The sequence below is a fragment of the Gopherus flavomarginatus genome, chromosome 1 (genome assembly GCF_025201925.1).
Source record: "Gopherus flavomarginatus isolate rGopFla2 chromosome 1, rGopFla2.mat.asm, whole genome shotgun sequence".
Lineage (NCBI taxonomy): Eukaryota > Metazoa > Chordata > Testudines > Testudinidae > Gopherus > Gopherus flavomarginatus.
In genome coordinates this window covers 331,881,157-331,895,667 of record NC_066617.1, presented here as the reverse complement: position 1 = coordinate 331,895,667, position 14,511 = coordinate 331,881,157, and the positions used below count along the sequence as shown (strand labels likewise).

Below are 14,511 nucleotides of genomic sequence, written 5' to 3'. Positions count from 1 at the left end.
AACTTCCTGATAGAACCAGTGGGATAAAAATATAGTGACCTATTTCTCCGCAGTAATTGTAAGTGCTGACATAGAGCCAAACTCCTTCCATTTTATAAGACATTAGGAAGACAAATTGTTATGGAGAAATGGTGGTATCACTACAGATAAGGTTTCAACAATGGCATGTAATTCTTCAGCACTGAAGCCGATTTACAAATTTTATTTCAGTGCTTTACACGTATGGTGTAAAGTGCCTTCAGGATGCCTCTATTTGTTACAGAGGATGTCTCATTCATGAGACACTTGTTATAGAAATACTCAATTTCATTTCACAGTCTCATAGCCCTACCCAGAAATTCTCTAATACAAATTCCAAAACCAAAAAACTGAAACCAGGGAAGTTGATAAATGGTAAGGTATAGTAGTTACCTATTGGACCTGTTACAAAAAATAAAAACTTAATGATGTATTATTCTAACCACATAAGTATAAATATTCAAATCAAGTATGAAGAAATGCAAGTTTCTTCGTAACACATCAATCATAAATTATAGCTGTTTTTTAAAGGCACCATTTTGGTAATTTGGCAGTAGTATCTAAATATGTCTTTTCCCCATTTTCATTTTCTGCTGTTTACACCAAACCCTGGCAAACCCTACCCACAATCAGCCAGCAATCACAGCCTTCCATAACCAAGCAAGATACCAGTGAATTTGTCCTGTTGGCAATTTTCCTGCAAAGATACCACAGCAGACTGACTGGATGGCACTCCAGGCCCATTCCACTCACAACAGGATTTGTGCCCCTCATAGGAGCCACATTTGTCCCCAACTACCACCACAGAGAAACATTTGGGGATGCTCCACCCCCTCCGCCATGCTATTTATGTGTGTGCATGTGACCTTACTAGGACTGCTAGGTGTCTGGTTTTTGAGTGGATCGCCCAGTCGTAAAGAGACCCTTGTGGCTCCAGTTGGCATCTAGTCTGGTTGATGGTGCCACAGGGGCTTGGGGCTAAGGCAGACTCCCTGCCTGCCCTGGTTCTGAATGATTTGGGAAGCGGCCGCTGAGGCTATGCAGCCCCTAGGCACATAGGTGGCTGGGAACTGCAACCAATGGGAGCTGCTGGGGTGGCGTCTGCAGGCAAGGCGGCAGCAAGTGGAACCTCCCTGGCAGCCTATCATCTAGGGGCTGCAAAGACCTGGTGGCTGCTTCCCAGGAGTCAAGATAAGTGCTGCTGGGACCCCACATCCTCTCCTACACCCCAATCCCCTGCCCCAGCCCGGAGTCCCCTCCCACACCCAAACTCCCTCCCAGAGCCCACTCCCTCAACACCCCAACCCCAGCCCCCTCCTGCACCCAACCCCCTCATCTTTGGCTCCATCCCAGAGCCCACACCTCCAGCTGGAGCCCTCACCTCCACCCCCTGCCCTAGCCTGGAGCCCCTTCCTTCACCCTAAACCCCTCATCCCTGCCCACACCTCCAGCTGGAGCCCTCACCCCCTCTTGCCCCCAATTCCCTGGCCCAGCCCACTGGAAGTGAGAGTTGTGGAAAGCGAGTGATGGAGGAAGGGGGGATGGAGTGAACAAGGCTGGGGCCTTGGGGAAGGGGAGGGGCAGGGGTGCTCAGTTTTGTGTGACTAGAAAGTTGGCTACCCTAAACCTTACTAGAAGATTCCTCTTTCCGACACCACTAATCCTAGAAGAGTGGTTAGTAATGGGGGCCTGGTCCTTCTCTCCCCCACCTTCCTACAGGGGATGACTTCAGGCCAGACTTGCCTTCACTAGAGGCAGCAGAAAAAAAAACAACGTAATTTATAAAAACTTTACAACTGTAAAGTCTTTGGATTCATTCACTTCCCTGGCCTTTGTCACTGCCTTCCTCCAGCATTAGCCAGCTAAGGATTATCTGCTGTAGCTCTATCCAGCTTTCTCTCTCCTGCCTGCCCACTGCCTGAGCTAGAAAACCTCTTGCTGCTGCAGGCCTGGGCTCTTCAGTGACCATCCTGCTCTGCTTCTTCAGGTAAGCCTGGTTATTGGGCTGCTCTCCTCTGCTCATCTTATCCTGCCTTGTTCGGACCAGTGCTTTGAGAAGTGGTAATTTGATAAATGCCTTGGTTTGTGAAGCTCGGAAATGCACTAGTTACAGTAACAAACAAGTATATTTTTCTGGAAGAAATGAACCTGTAACGGGGAGAAACCATCTAGCTCCAAAAAGAGAAACCCTTACGAGCTTTACAGACTTCTTTTCTACTTCAACTTTTAAAAATATTGTGGCAAGACCAGTACCATTAAAGACAATGACAAGTAAACTATCAACATTAACAATTACATACTTATAACACCCCCTGACTATGTGCCACACTAATCCAAACCTGGACCACCTCCTTGTCTACCTAAAAAAATGCCTCATATTTATGGAGCAGCAAATGCTATTTCCATAAGAGATTTTAACTGGAGAGTAATCAGGCAAGTTCTTAGTCTGTTATATAAAGAGTGAAAAACATCTTTAGTACAAGGTCTCAGAGACCTATTATGTCAGAACAAATCAATGACAATAGCTATGCTACTATTAAACAAAACAATACATTAAAATAATGTGACAGCTAAGTCATAAACTGTCAAAAGCTAGGAGATTCTGAAGTTTTACTGCTGGTCACTTGCCTGAGCCCTTGTGTCTAGACATTACAGCAGATGAGCTGGGTTAAAAAGAAATAAGTGCTGCAGTTCCTCTGACAGCATGGGACACTGAAGTATATGAATTGTAAAGGACTTGCTTCTCTTGCACAAAACTGGATGGCTGCTACGAACAGCGTTGAGTAGGCAGGTGGTTTGGGCTGGACTTGGGGGATGCTGCAGTATAGGATATCAAAACCATTTAAGGTCTGGTCTCACATGAGTCTGAAGATTTGAGAAGTTACCCAAACACCTGAGTTGGAATCTTTTATACTTTAACAGAAATTGACAGGCTTAAGCAAAGACTCTCTGGCCTGGAAAATGCACCTGCCCTCCTCACAATTGCCACCTCAACAGGAAAAGTTGTGTGTGCATGGTCACGCAGAACACCATGGAAAACTAGAGGTAACATCTGAATGTGGGTGATTTCACTTGTGTTGATCTCTGTGCAGTGGGGTGTGGTTTTAAGCTTCAAGAGGCCTATTTTGGGATGCCTATTTTATTTTTAAAGTAGAAAACTAAGGACATTGAAGGCTGCACTTACACTGGAAAACCCTACTGTGTTTGATAGTTGAGTCAAACATTTCTGCCCTTACCTCCCACAGTCAATTTAAGTGCCTGCCGCTCCAGAGAGTGCTTGAAATGATCTATTCTGTTTGCTTTTGATCAGAGCTGTGGCTCCCCAGTTCATGCATGTGAGGAGAGCTCATCTGCTGCACAAAGGACTGGCACAGGTGAAGAAGGGATAAAGGAGCTGGTGCTTGGTTGCTGAGCAACCAGATGATTGTGGAGTCAACTCAAGCAAGAAGCATGCAAAAAGAAGCAGAAAGTGTGATTGATAAGAGGAACAGCAGAAAGAGGGACTGAAACACAGGCAGAAAAGATGAAGACAATAGAAACACAGCGCTAAATCCACAAAGACATGTTGGTGTTGCAGAGTCTTGAATTAGGCACCCAGGCTCTCTATACGATATATGGGGAGAGTCAGGCACTTAAGAATGGAATTCACAGAAGCCAACACACTGAATGGGGAGTTACCTAAGCTAGCCAGTAGGAAACACTGAGAAGAGGTGAGGGGCCTATCCCCGAACCCTGAAAAGTCTTTAGGTCCCCATCTCCACTCAGGATTCACAGCTGTGAACCTGCTTCTGGAATTAAGTGCCTAAGACAGAAAAGCTCTTTCTCACATCAAAAGAGAGAGACACCCAGCCATTATAGCCAATAGTCCAGATTGGTGTACTCAGCTGGGATACAGGAAACTGTTTTCAAATCCCTGCACTACCTGGTTCAAAACAGGGACTGGAACTTAGGTCTACTATACCCCAAGTGAGGTCCCTACCCACAATCTACAGGGTATTCTGGGGAAGACTGTCTCAATCTCAACTGTTGAAGCTGTTCCACTTTGTATTAAATATTATTGGGAGTGTGTGCATGAGAGACAGAAAGAGATTCTATTGCCCAGTGATAGGGACACTCACCTGACATGGGGGAGAATTAGGTTCAAGTCCCTGCTCCAATGAATAATCCCTTTCTACAAATGTATTTCAGAGTGTTGAATATGGTGCTATACAGCTATTGCTCAACGTAGACAGGCATTAACCAAACTTTAGTCTATGGACTCACTATAGCTGTATTGTCCCTCTTCCCACAATAAGGTCCAACAAAGCTCCTTCGTGAACTGTTTCCCCCAGTTATAAAAATGCATTTAGGATTCTCATTTCAGTTCCCCAGAAGATGCAGTGTTGTCATCTTTCAAGATCCTCCCTCCCCAAACTAGGACTTGACTCTACCCATTCTGGATGGAATAGAAATGTTCCAGAGTGAAGTGCTATGGGGATTAGACCACTAGGGAAGTGTACAGTGGAAGGTGGAAAGGGATTTTGCATGAAACGACTCTGCTGTTGAGAGTGTACTGGAGCAAACTCACAAATGGGAAGGAAACGAGAGTTCCCTGCAAGGTTCTGAACGAGTGGAGGTGGGGAGCATAGGGGCTGCTAGTGGAAGAGGCATGATTGATTAAATGGCTGTCAGAGCAGCCAGCACAGGAATCCTGGAGTTGGCCTTCTGCTATAAACAAGGAAAGATTGGAGCATGGCTTAAATCAGGAATATTTCAGAACAAAAGTTGGACTGATGTGCTGCATGGGAACATGGGAGATCATGACAGGAGTGGGATGAAGTTTGGTGTTTGCACCACACTTTGAAAACACCACATAAATATTAACATGTTCAAAATATGCCTGTAGAGAGAAGATGCTAACACCTTGTCATATGAATTAATGCTTGTACTAAAGCTGTCAATTACACCTACCACAAGGTCAGTTTAAAGTCAATCTGAATTGCACACCCACACTTCTATAGCATGTTGTAAACTGCTGTGTTCGCTACCCATTCACTGTTAATAAAGAAGATGTGGGAAAAAAACCCTCTATGTACCATTTTGAAAGAGAAAATGAGAAATCCCAAAGAGTAATGTAGAAGATTCTTAGTGGGATTTGGATTTTTATAGAAAATGTATTGTATTACACCAAGGGGATTCAGAGTGAATGGAAAATCTTTTGTGGAGTAGTTATAGTGTGTGTGTGTGTGTGTGTGTGTGTGTGTGTGTGTGTGTGTGTGAGTGTGAGTGTGAGTGTGTGTGAGAGAGAGAGAGAACGATCCTCTCTCTCCCCTTCCCCCAGCTCTTCAGCTGATGAAAACAGCAATTGAGAACAACTTACACTCATGCTAATTGATAATTAAAGTTCTGTCACCCCAGCACACATTTGTCTACTTAATTACAAGTGTGAAATCTGGCAGGTGATACAGTTCATATCAATTAACAACTTTTGAATAGGAAGCATAGGCTTGGATCCATTTCTGAGGAGTGTTCTCTTGGAATCAGAGTAGCAGCCGTGTTAGTCTGTATCCGCAAAAAGAACAGGAGTACTTGTGGCACCTTAGAGATTAACAAATGTATTTGAGCATAAGCTTTCGTGGGCTACAGCCCACTTCATTGGATGCATAGAATGGAACATATAGTGAGGAGAGATATATACACATACAGAGAACGTGAAAAGGTGGGAGTTCCCCTACCAACTCTAAGAGGCTAATTAATTAAGATGAGCTATTGTCCGGTTTGACCAATGTACATGGCAGAGGGGCTGGCTTATGCTCAAATAAATTTGTTAGTCTCAGCAGCGGCTCCAGGCACCAATGCTCCAAGCACATGCCTGGGGCGGCAAGCCATGGGGGGCGCCCTGCCGGTCCCCGCGAGGGTGGCAGTCAGACTGTCTTTGGCGGCTTGCCTGTGGGAGGTCTGCTGGTTCTGTGGATTCAGCGGTAATTCAGCGGTGGTACATCCCGCAGGCATGCTGCTGAATCCGCGGGACCAGGGACCTCCCGCAGGCAAGCCGCTGAAGGCTGCCTGACTGCCATGCTTGGGGCAGCGATAAAGCTAGAGCCACCCCTGGTTAGTCTCTAAGGTGCCACAAATACTCCTGTTCTTTTTCCCTTGGAATGCAATTCCTGTGATTCTGCAGAGTGGCCACTGGATGTTGTCCTAGTTCCTCACAAGTGGTAATATTTCTGTATTGTGACCCAACAGAAAAACACACACACCACTGTTAATGATACACTCAAAATATAGGGAAGCCCCTACACTAACTGCAGATGTTGATGGCCCTCATTCCAGGTAGGTGGATTTTTCAAGCTCTGAATAACAACATGCATTTTAACGTCAAACAAGGCAAATTATATATACCACAACAAACCCAAGACATACATGAATAACTATGAAAGCTCAGAATATAGCTATTGGTCCAGAGATTTAAAAAACAAACATCGGAAGGAACTAACAGGAATGCTAACAGGATGTAATTATCATTTTAAGTATTTGGCAACTGTTTGGGATGATTCATTACACTGTGACATCTCCCCTGCTTGTGTTTATGATCAGGCAAAATTCTTCTTAGACATAACAGAGCATTTACTCCTTAAAGAGGCTTCGATGCAGGACAATTTAAGACGTTTTTTCTCAACTAATGCAACTGTGGATAAAAGCAGATTACATTGTTTCCTATGTTCTATATTCTAAAACAAGAACGTATTAAAAATCGTTATTAGAGAAGTAAAACCTGTATGAGACCACCAGATTTTAGGCTAGTTCTTGAGATACAGACTTTCAGGCCCTTCCTACAGTGGCACTTAAAGAATGTTAGCATGAATTATTTTCAACAATTCATGCTAACAATGGTCGCCAACCTGGACTACAAGTCATATTCTTGAGAACAGTTCAGCTGTATACGGGGCCTCTGGTTTCTAAGACAGAATAACAATACAAGTACATCTCTACCCCGATATAATGTGACCCAATATAACATAAATTTGGACATAATGCGGTAAAGCAGCACTGAGGGGTGGGGGTGGGGGGAGGACTGCGTGCTCCGGCAAATCAAAGCAAGTTCGATATAACACAGTTTCACCTATAATGCGGTAAGATTTTTTGGCTCTTGAGGACAGTGTTATATTGGGGAAGAGGTGTACGAATCACAGAACCATTCCATTTGTTGTTTATGGTACTTGTAATATTTACTGACAAAAGCTAGGAAATCTGCAGCAGAACTCTGAAGAAGGGAATTTTGTTAAAATAACACTTTTTTTTTTAAAAGTGTCAAATATGTTTTTCATTAGTTTGGTATCAAATTGTTGAGTAGCAAACCCTTTGCAGTTTGTCTGTACCACTCTGAGAACCCTGAAAGATAAACGGAACACTATGTGAAAGTCCAATGAGATTTATGCTTGGTTAAGCTTTCTGTAATTTAATCTTTTTTGTCATCAGAAGTTTAAGGAGTGTGTCTGGGCATTTAATATGGGTAATGCAAAATTCATTCATGCTTAAATTTGGAAAGTCTGGATCACCACCACTGTGGTATTATGAGCATGATCTCTCCTAATATTGTGCCATAAAATCAGCGTTTATTAGCAAAGACACACAGCCTGCTTTGAATCAGAGGCAAAGAAAAATAATGGTTACTTACCCTGCAGTAACTGTGATTCTTTGAGATGTGTTGTCCACACAGATTCCACTCTTGGTGCACATACATGGACACAAAACTGGATTCTTTTTGACTACCCTTGCCTGCTGGGGCTGCACCTGCACCATGGGTGTCCTCATGCCCCACAACCCAAGGGTATTAAGGGCAGAGCAGGCACAACCACTCCTCAATACCTTCACCAATACAGAATCCAAGAGGAGTTGGACTGTCGTATCGGGGAAGGAGGACAGGTTGTGGAATCCACATGGACAACACATCAAGAAGCATAGTTACTGTATGGTAAGTAACCATTCTTTCTTCTTCAAGTAACTGTCTAACACACATTTCACTATTAGTAACTAACAAGCAGTTGCCAATTGCTTGGTGGTGTGTATGAAGAGTCCTACTTGACTAAAGACCAAAGACAACTATCAAAATTGTCCTCCAATCAGGTGGCCTGCATTAGGGAACAGTGAGTGATAAATGTGTGGATTGAGCTCCATGAAGCTGCTCTACACATCTCAGGAATGGGAATATTACCCAACCTGGCAGCCAGTGGAATGGCTATGGGGACCTTGCTTGGCTAATAAATAACATATTCTTACATAGTCAGACACCCACTTGGATAACCTCTCTGTGACTACAGGTTTCCCATTGACCTCATCACTAAAGGCTACAACTAGCCGGGGTGTGTTCCTCAATTATCTTTTCCCACTAGATAGAATTACAGCGCTCTCACTACATCGAGACAAACATGGGCAGAAACTTTGTGTAAGGTCTAAGAGTAACCCTGTTCTCATGAAACACCACTGACAGAGGAGCTGACATAAGAGACAATCTCATCTACCCTCCTAGCTGATGTAGTGGCCACCAGGAAAGTAGTTTTCATTGACAGGTGAGCAAGGGAGCAGGATGCTAAGGGTTCAAAGAGGGAATCCATCAGTGCTCTGGTGCAATATTAAGATCTGAGTGAGGAGGGGCTCTACAACTGGAGGAGAGCGGGGTGTGTGTGTGTGTGTGTGTGTGTGTGTGTGTGTGTGTGTGTGTGTGTGTGTGTGTGTGTGTGTGTGTGTGTGTGTGTGTGTGTGTGAGAGAGAGAGAGAGAGAGAGAGAGAGAGAGAGAGAAGCCTGAGTCCCCTTCAGGAATTTTGCAATTTTAGGGGAGGAAACTAAATTGTGGCCCTGGATAGAAGGGTGATTAGTCGATATTTGTTACATGCTGTTTATTATGCTGATGGATAGGAATAGCAAATGGTACAGTAATGATTAAACTGATGGTTCAATACAAAGATTTCTACTTTTGAGAATCCCCATTTGCAAATGATGCTATTGTACAACTGAATCTTTGAGAGATCTCTCATTTCTGGAGAAGTCCCTATTGAGCTGGTCTGCCAGTGTGTTGTGAAGACCAGGAAGGTGCAGAACTATTAGTAAAATTTCCTGCAAAATAGACTTCTATAGACATGTGGCTTCCTGATAGAGTGGGGATGATTTTGCTCCCCTTGTCTGTTTATACACTGCATTGCTGTGGTGTCCATCAGCACTGGAATTGCTGATCTCTGAAGAAGAGCTAGGAAAGCCTTACTTTCCTGGTGGATGGCTGCCCTGAGTTCTAAAATATCCATGTGTGAGAAAGTTTCATGAGAGGACCTGAATTTGAGGGTGACCTATAAGTAAGGCTAAGATTTAGTCATGGACATTTTTAGTAAGTCATGGACAGGTCACGGGCAATAAACAAAAATTCACGGCCATGTGACCCTGCCCATGATTTTTACTATATACCCCTAACTAAATTGTTGGTGTTCTGGGGGCCTCTGGGGCACCTGCTAGTGCTAGGGTGTGTGTGTCTGCCAGACACTTTAAGCAGCTCTAGTGGGTATCATGATGGGTATAGGTTTCTTGCAGTGCTCACAAAGTTTGAAGCTCAGTCACCAGGGCATGTCCCATCCATGAGCTAAGTCCTTTAGGGGACTAACTTATTTCTAACAGCTACACTAGGAAACTACTAAAAAGCACAAGAAAACTACTGCCTAAGAACTATGTTCTCTAAACCATTTTTAGTGTATAACTGATAGATACATGCTTGCCACGGCAAGAGAAACCTTCCAGCACCATCACTGGTGGTAAGAAGGAACTGAAAGGGGGGCCGGTGGCACCCTTTATACTGGTGCATACACATGTGACTGAGAAGGCGCCAGAGCCAATCCCTACAGATACCACTGAGGGAAAAACTTCTGGCACTGGTGCATGTGGTGAGCACACAAACTTGACATGGAATGGACATGAACAAGCACTCAAAGAACATTAAGATATTGTATGATATGCCAGATACAGTAGTAAAATAAGAAACTTGATGGAATATATTATAGTTTAAATATATATATAAAAAGGAAGTCAAGTATAAGTAATACAGCTGTGGGCCAAATATTGTAAACTTTAATGATAGGAGTTTACCTCATGGGCAATCCTGTTAGGAAAGAAAGGGGTTATGTTCATATTTTTTTTCTTTTCGTTTAAGTGATAAAGTGAAGAACTAAGGCTGTTAACATAAGCATGCTTGATTGCAATCAAGCTAGTGAAATAACTGCTGAACGAGGAAACTAAATACAAAACTAAAACCAAAGAATGTGCTTATAAGGACATTTGATCAGAATGCACTCATCAGAAATGTAACTATTAATAATGCACAGAGTCAGCTCTTCCACAGACACCAAGGTTCCACCTTTGTTGTTAAAATAAGACCAGAAATGTAAGATTTATAGAGCTGTTCTGGGTTGCTGGAGAACTACAGTTCTTGAAGTGACCTTGCATAATCTAATGGACTATTAAAACAAGTTTAAAGAACATCTAGAATATTGAGGAACTTTCTATAAATTATATGAACTTTAAACTGGACATTTCAGCAGGTAGCAGTGTTGGTTGGTTAACAGATGTGCTGCAAAGGGACCCACAGCAAGTGACTTGAGGAGGTAATTTGCTGACCAGAGCAAACTAGATAGCGTTTAAGGAACATTGTGTTAGCAACACTGGAGTTAAACATTTGCACAAGTTAGACATGACACTGAGGGACTCAGTCAAAAATCTAAATAAAATCACCTTCTCAAGATAATGATTGAGTATAAATAAGGCTATGTTTTAGGCACAGGTATTTTTAGTTAAAGTCATGGAAAGGTCACAGGCAGTAAACAAAAATTCACGGCCCATGACCTGTCCATGACTTGTACAATATACCCCTGACTAAATCTTGGGTGGGAGGGCTGCCTGCGGGAGGGGGGTGCAGGTACTTGTGAGAGGGCAGCCTGGGGGGCACGGATGTCAGTGCGTAGCCTGGGACCCCCGCTGGTGCTGAGGGCTGACAGACTCCCTACAACTCCCCGGAAGCAGCAACATGTCCCTCCCTCAGCTCCTAGCTCTGTGTGCTGCCCTCACCCCAAGTGCCAGCTCTGCAGCTCCCACTGGCCAGGAACCACAGCCAATGGGAGCTGCAGGGGTGGTGCCTAGGAGCTGAGGGAGGGAGATGTCGCTGCTTCCAGGGAGCCCTGCAAAGTAAACGCCACCCAGAGCCCTCACCCACTCCCGTGCCCCAACCCTGAACTCCTCCCACACTTAAACGCCTGCTGCTGCTGGGGGCAGTGGCCTGAGACTGCCCCAGCAGCAGCCGGTGTGGCTGGCCCAGGGGCTGCCCGAGCTGCTCAGACAGCCCCCAGGCCAGCTGCACCAGCCACTGCAGAAGTCATGGAGGCCCCAGAAAGTCACAGCCTTAAGTATAAGTGTTGTTCTGTATTGTGCTTTGATTCTGAAAACCTGAATGATTATCACAGTTCACAGCAACTGCATACATTCCCCCTCTATGGTGCCTCAAGGGTACCCATTCTAGGCTTCCAGCTTCTCAGCTGTCATCTCTCTTGGGCAGAGACCTGCATCTCTCTCCCTCCTGACCAAGAGTTTTTCAGGCTGCACAGTTCCCAGCCTATACCAGGATATCCCCAGAATGTCTGCACTTTGCCTTCTCTCCGAAGGCTTATGAACAGCTGTAATTGCCAGGTCTTTATAAGCAAGCATGTTCTTGAGAAAGCATTAGAGAAAACATAAAAAACTATAAAAGAACCTACATGCATGCTAAAATCTTATCAGAGGTCACTCATAAGTCTTATGGCATCTCAGTAGGTCAACGTCCTTCTAATTCAGGGGTAGGCAACCTATGGCACATGTACCGAAGGTGGCACGCGAGCTGATTTTCAGTGGCACTCACACTGCCCTGGTCCTGGCCCCTGGTCCGGGGGGCTCTGCATTTTAATTTAATTGTAAATGAAGCTTCTTAAACATTTTAAAAACCTTATTTACTTTACATACAACGATAGTTTAGTTATATATTATAGACTATAGAAAGAGACTTTCTAAAAAGGTTACATGTATTACTGGCACGCGAAACCTTATATTACAGTGAAGAAATGAAGACTTGGTACACTACTTCTGAAAGGCTGCTGACCCCTGTTCTAACCCTTTCCAGGAAGGATTGCGACCCCCTTTGGACAGAATATCCTGACCATTTGCTGGATCAGAAAAAGGCCTTAAGCCAGCTAAAATTCAGGTTATTTATCCAAAAGTCTTCTATCCATTGGTCTCTGGAGAATCCAGTTTGAATTAGTACTGTATAGCCTCTCCAGCTGATGGTACTTCTCTGGAGGTGTTACAACCTGAGGGAATTTGCCTATTCTCCCCTCCCCATTGTTTTTAGTTCCTGGAGGAGCTGTGGTCACCTTCTCACATGGAATTATACACAGTCTATGGCCCACAATGATACAGTCACTTAACACAGTAAGATCTCCCAAATATATTGCATGGAATTGCTCTGTTAGTTATATCAACCAGTATTCTAGTTTGTTGGCCAAATTATAGTCACTACTATTGTTGTCTTCTTATACCCTACATTATTAGTTGTTGTTGTTAATATGTAACAAAACTCTATATAACTAAATTCAACTCTTGAGGTCTTTTCTTTTAAGCAATTGAAATTAAAAGAACCGTAAGAAAGATGGTACATGTAAAGCAGTTCCTTGCAAGCTGCTGGCATCTTGTCCTGGAAAAGGTCTGCAGGTGTCCCTTTTTTGTGGCGCATGTGAAGTACTTACTTAGACTGTTTACAGCGAGGGGATAATACATTACCGATCTTGGCCTGGGGACCACACAACTTGGAGATACCAGTACACAGACTTTGAATGTGGAAATAGCTTGCTAGATTGCCCCAGAAGCCTGAAAGATTGCCTGTCTGCTTCTAAGGTTATGTCTTCACTACTGGCTGGATCGGCAGGCAGCGATGGATCCAGTGAGTATTGATTTATCGCATCTAGTCTAGACGTGATAAATCGACCCCCGCGTGCTCTCCCGTTGACTCCTGTACTCCAGCTCGGTGAGAGGCGCAGGAAGGCCACCACGGTAAGTTGATCTAAGTACGTCAACTTCAGCTACGTGAATTGCATAACTTAGATCGATCCCCCCATGCCCCCGGTGTAGACTAGGCTTAAGTAAGTGCTATGGAAACAAGGAGCTTTACTCAGTAAATAAGGAGTCATTCTGAACATAGGAAAGAATTGATTACTTACACCTCTGTAATCTGATGATGGTGCAGCTTCATGGAGAGTGGATCCTCATGTGCCTCTGTTCTGGTCACAGACTGTCTGAAGTGGTCCTAGTCTTTACACTTTCCTCTGGAGCACCTTCTGGAGCTGGGAACTGGTGGTCAGAAAGCCTCTTTCCTGCCTGTCAGATTCTAAGACTCTTTTCCCCTAACAGAACAAAGGTTTAATGACTGATGGTCAAAAGGCTCAATTCCGATTGCACTTAGGGTGACCATCTTTGGATGGAAATAAGGGAAAGCCACATGAAAAATAAGAGAACAATAATTTAAGGGACATTTTAGGGAAACAACCTCCCTTAGAATATCACGTATTTTTCTCGCAAATGTACATTTCTATTGCCCTCAAATGTACAATGGAATTATCATTAGCTTCAATTTAACATTTAAAATGGTACTTAGGATCAGTTTTAATACATTTCAATGCATCTAAAAATAAGGGCCGTGTGGTCACTCTAAGGGACAAAATCAATGAAATAAGGGAGGTCTCCCTTAAAATAAGGGATGAGTGGTCACACTAATTCCACCCTTCCCTGAAATCTGAGCCCACTTCCCAGGCAGTCAGAGTGAGGGACCGTAGGCTGAAAGACCACCAGGCAAAATTCCCATTACACTGAAACCTGAGTCAGGGCTGCACAGGAGGAACAGGCTTCTCTGGACGTCTAGCGATGCTTCAGGGTGAAGGAGTGGTGAACTTGATACAGACCACTGCGCAGAAAAGCCACAGTAAAACTCCCTTAGAGGGAGAAGACAAAGAAGTGGTTTAGCCCTTGATTGTCACCCCCACTTGTTTATTAATATTAATTGCTGCCTTGTTAATGAGACATTTGTGTTTGCCTATTTGGGGCCCAGTCTCAAGGGTTTGCAAGACTTAGCCCTGTGTAGAGGAAGGTAAGCTGTGTAGGAGTCTTGCTTCTCTCAAGGAGCTGAGGGTGCACTTCAGCATCTAGGGGATGGGGGAAAACAGGATTTACCCCATAGCTATCCAGATGGTATCCTCTATCTTAGACTCTCTTCCCAAGTCCTCAGAAGCTCTTGATTGGGCTTTTCTGGAGTTTGCATAACTCCTCAGGATTTGGGTGAAGGAAAGGGACAGGACTTGAGATGCTGATCTGACTCTTGAGCCCTGTGCCCTGGCACATCACGCTCTGTAAATGCTGCCTCACAGAGGGAGCACCACTTACGCTTGATCTACACTTAAAAC

At 44.1% G+C, this 14,511-nt stretch overlaps 2 long non-coding RNA genes across 2 annotated transcripts in view; both read left to right on the top strand.

Annotated features, from left to right (window-relative positions):
- Positions 1 to 1,760: 1,760 nt before the first annotated feature.
- Positions 1,761 to 5,963, top strand: LOC127043344 (uncharacterized). The gene is made up of 3 exons (XR_007772206.1): positions 1,761 to 3,063; positions 3,329 to 5,233; positions 5,301 to 5,963. It is a non-coding gene; the product is annotated as an uncharacterized LOC127043344 (long non-coding RNA).
- A 6,873-nt stretch (positions 5,964 to 12,836) lies between these two features.
- Positions 12,837 to 14,511, top strand: part of LOC127043347 (uncharacterized) — a 35,630-nt gene continuing 33,955 nt past the window's right edge. The window contains exon 1 of the long non-coding RNA XR_007772208.1: positions 12,837 to 13,108. This is a non-coding gene — a long non-coding RNA (uncharacterized LOC127043347). The remainder of the gene's footprint in view (positions 13,109 to 14,511) is intronic.